The 4,219-nt window shown below is 41.3% G+C and overlaps 1 long non-coding RNA gene across 1 annotated transcript; it reads right to left on the bottom strand.

Moving 5' to 3' along the window:
- Positions 1-1,158: 1,158 nt before the first annotated feature.
- Positions 1,159-2,766, bottom strand: LOC143441633 (uncharacterized). Its single transcript, XR_013109200.1, has 3 exons — positions 2,687-2,766; positions 2,296-2,544; positions 1,159-2,177 (listed from the first exon to the last, which is right to left on the bottom strand). It is a non-coding gene; the product is annotated as an uncharacterized LOC143441633 (long non-coding RNA).
- Between the last annotated feature and the right edge of the window lie 1,453 nt (positions 2,767-4,219).

Raw genomic sequence — 4,219 nt, 5'->3', positions numbered from 1 at the left:
TAATACAGAAATGCATATGATAATATCTTGGTTAGGCATTTTGGATTCTTGCTCTTATTGAAGGAATTGAAGTCAAGGCCCAAGGTGCTTTGCAATGTAGCAAGGAAACTTGACTCAAAAGTGTTTCAATAGCACAGGTCAGAAGGAAAATGAACTGTCAAGTGCGAGTATCCGCCACACAAACTCACTTGGATGACATAGGCTGCCTCACTGCACATGTATTCAAAACCAGTCTGGTCGTACTGACCCACCTCCCTTCAAGGTGTGCTCCAATACATGTTTTGATAGAAATGGAGCATTATGGGAAGGTTGCTAGGAAAAGTAACTTATTTCCATTGCTTAAAGCAAGTATATGTTCAACCTGGGACAAGTGAGGGTCCTAGTTTACCAAACATTGTTGTTTGGGGCAGATGCTTTCTTTTTAAATGATATTTTGTCCTGATTTTAAAAGTAGTTGCATCTAATGAAGCTCAAGAAGAAGGAAGAGCAAAGTGTGGATGCTTCCGTTCTTCTTAGAAGGGGAAACAAAATACTCACAGGAGGAAATATGGAGACAAAGCATGGAGCAGAGACTGAAGGAAAGGCCATCCAGAGACTGCCTCATCTGAGGATCTATCCCATATACAGTCGCCAAACCCAGACACTATTGTGGATGCTGGAAAGTGCTTGCTGACAGGAGTTTGTGACGAATACAGATGTGGATGCTCGAAGCCAACCATTGGACTAAGCAGGGAGACTCCAATGAAGGAGTTAGAGAAAGGACTGAAGGAGCTGAAGGGGTTTGTAACCCCATAGGAAGAACAACAATAACAACCAACTAGACCCCCCAGAGCTCTCAGGGACTAAACCACCAACCAAAGAGTACACATGGAGGGATCCATGGCTCCAGTGGCATATGTAGCAGAGGATGGCCTTGTCAGGCATCAATTGGGGGAAAGGCCCTTGGTCCTGTGAAGGCTCAAAGCCCCAGCATAGGGGAATGCCTGGGCGGGGAAGCAGGAATGGGTGGGTGGGTGGGTGAGTACCCTCATAGAAACAGGGGGAGAAGGATGGGATGGAGTTCCTGGGGAGGGGAACTGGGAAAAAAAGACAACATTTGAAATGTAAATAAAGAAAATATTTAATAAAATTAAAAAATGAGCAAAAAAAGAGTCAGGTATGTTTGATTATGACATCAACCTTTCACTTGGAATGTGTGCCTGGAGAATCTGAAAACTTTAAGGTCATCCTCAGCTGCACAAGGAACTCAAGGCCAGGGCTGCATGAGATTCTAGTTGAGTACGCAAATAAATAAGGCAAAACAGCAAAGTCCTCAAAAGAAGTAAATTCTATACTGTTGTAGAATTTTATCTCAGGGAAATAAGAAACTAGTATAAACAGCTCTGTGAACAACCATATTTCTTGTATCATTGTTTATGATGGTGCACACTCTTATGACATATTTATTCATCATTTGGAGACACACTAATGATGTCACATCTATCAACATAGCATGCAGCCATGAGCAACAGGGTCTATTTAGTAAGACTGAGTGGCATCCCTTATACACTGAGTAGAAATAGTTTACAAGCGCTATGTCAACAATATGCTTTCAGTTTTTCTTGAGACTGGATCTCAGATAGCCCAGGCAGGCCTCAAAGTCACTATATAATCAAGGGTGACCTTGACCTCCTGACCCTCTTGCCTCTGTCTCCACAGTGTTGGAATTACACCACACCAGCCACTACTTTGAACTTCTCAAAAGCTAATTATACATGAATGTATACTGTATAAATATAAAATATATTTGCATTATTTCATGTCCAAATTTTTCTGGGCATTTGAACAGAATATTTCTGTTGCATGTTTTTTATATAAACTAGTGTTATCTGTCTAAAAATAAGATTTTTAAGATTATAAAAATATCTCATATTTTTAAAACATTGAGTTTTAACCCATTTATCAAAGAAAAACAAAAAATCCAGAAATCCTTCCTGGTTACTCACACTGGCTTAGATAACAAGCAAAAAACGGTCTTCCATAGTCATTGCCTGAACCTCTAAAGGGGTCCTGAGTGTGCTGTTGGGAGAAAGGCTTCTGCTTCTGCTCCAAGTTTCCACCATTTGGAAAGGCCATGGTTCACTCCTCATTGCCCTTCCTATGCAAATGGTTGGCTCTCCTTCCTCTGAGTAGGAAACCTGCAGAGACCGAAGATGTGCTATCATTGTGTGGGCTTGAGAGTTATGCACAACACTCATATAAAATCCTTTCTTAGATGCCCCACGTCAAGATTATTCCCATAAATCTGTGTTATACCTGAAAGGGGGCATGAGCTTCTTCCATTTCTTTTACTTAATTTCATCCAGAAAAAGTCAGCGTGCTGTCAAGAGAGCTGCCAGCTTTTACGTTCACTATTCTTCTTGGAGTCATCCATGCATGATGTTTGCAGAAGTTACATTATTTTCAAAGACAGAATCTGTTTTTACTGTGGTTGAACTCGAAGTGCAGTGAAGAGCCAGATGTGGCAATTTCCTCTAAGAACTATCACGTTGTAGTTTGAATAACCTGTAATATGCATTTATAGCAGTTGAAAGATGGGAAAAGCTGTCATTTTCAATAATCATAGTGACCTCAGGAACTACAAAGGTCACTTGGCAAAGTCACACATCCTCAAATGTATCAGTCTCTGTTGAGCTGTCATACTCACCTGTAAGCTAATTAAAATCATATCATCTTCCAAAGTTGTTGCTTACAATCAAAATCCAAAGCCAATCTTGGTTTTCTAGAGGAAAAAAAAAGTCAAATTGTATACTTTTCAGAAAATTTTTATGAAATTCAGAGAAACACAGAATATAAAGGGGGGCATCACGTATTTACTAAATTATAGTACCTGGGACTGGCCTTGGCTCTTCTTGGATTTTAAAAGGCAACCTCAGAGTACAAGAAAGGCTAACAGCCATCTAAAGTTCATTCCAATTTTGTTGACTAAGAGAAAATTCAGTTTTCTTTCCTAACAGAAGACAAAGGGCAACCCTCATTCATCAGTTGGGATTTTACTCCAGGGTGGGAAAAATTAGTCCCTAGGGAAACAGAGTGAGTATGAAGAGGTTACAGGTGGAGGAGAGAAAGTCGTTCCAAGGCCATGTGCTTCCCTCATGATTTCCTGACAGCCTCCAGCTGCATCTTCTGGTAAGCAACCACATTGCTCAAGTGTAGCCTCTGTTATCAGAAAGGCCACCAGGGTCAGTGTTAGAGTCTTCTAAGGTGGCCCTGTGTTCATACCTCAGCACTACTGCTCTGTTTCTTTCCTCAGAGTGGTCACTTTGATTGTGGGCCATTTGCTCCTGACTCACCTTTCCCAGCCAGTCACATCTGCCACTCTAACCTTGGTAAAGGACCTTGGGCTATTCTGAAATTTCCATTCCAGCCACAGTCCTGGGCTGGCTGCCAGGCAGCATGGTGCTTTTCCACAGCAGTACAGATATGAGATAGAATCACAACATCCAGCAGGAAGTATTTAATTAAAAAGAGCTCACTCTCATCTGATGAACCTACTGAGAGCAGTCTTGGGATCAGTGGGAGGGGCTATAGTAGTTAAAAAGGACCAATGCATACAAGTTCACCTCTGACAGCCACAGTCTGGCACGGACGAAAGAATAGAATGGCCTGGATTTGGTAAAGAATGTAGTGAAGTGTGTTTTTAAGCATCTGCTCGTCTCATTCATCCTTCCAGAAGTCCTCCCATCCCTCCTTTCCACATAACTCTCAGTCTCCAACATGCTTGCTTTCTGATCTCTACCTGAGTCTCCCACATCAGGGACCCCATCAGTGGGTTATATCCATGGGTCCCATCAGTGAATCTATTTACATGTCCTGAACCCTTTCACTGTTAAATTATACATCATAGTTACCTGTGAGATGTCTTGAAGGAGTTCCGCTCTTTGCTTCCTTTTTAGAATATGCCTTTCTAAAGATGAACAGGATTTTGGCTAACGTCTATAGCTATAGTGTTACATGTTATAACCTGTGGGTGGTTGACCCTGATCATAGCTTAACTCAAACACATTTATATCTGAATTATAAGACTGTATCTATTAAGAGGTATGTAACTCCTGGAATTTATCTGAGTGTTTTTGTTTAGGTACCTGAATTATACTTAGAGTGAATGTGCATTTGTATGTGTGTGTGTGGGGGGGGGGGGGTGTAAACCTTGTGAAAGAAAAAGTGGGATGAAAGGCAA

The sequence above is a fragment of the Arvicanthis niloticus genome, chromosome 3 (assembly GCF_011762505.2).
Source record: "Arvicanthis niloticus isolate mArvNil1 chromosome 3, mArvNil1.pat.X, whole genome shotgun sequence".
Taxonomy (NCBI): Eukaryota; Metazoa; Chordata; class Mammalia; order Rodentia; family Muridae; genus Arvicanthis; species Arvicanthis niloticus.
This window is presented reverse-complemented; position numbering and strand designations above follow the sequence as displayed.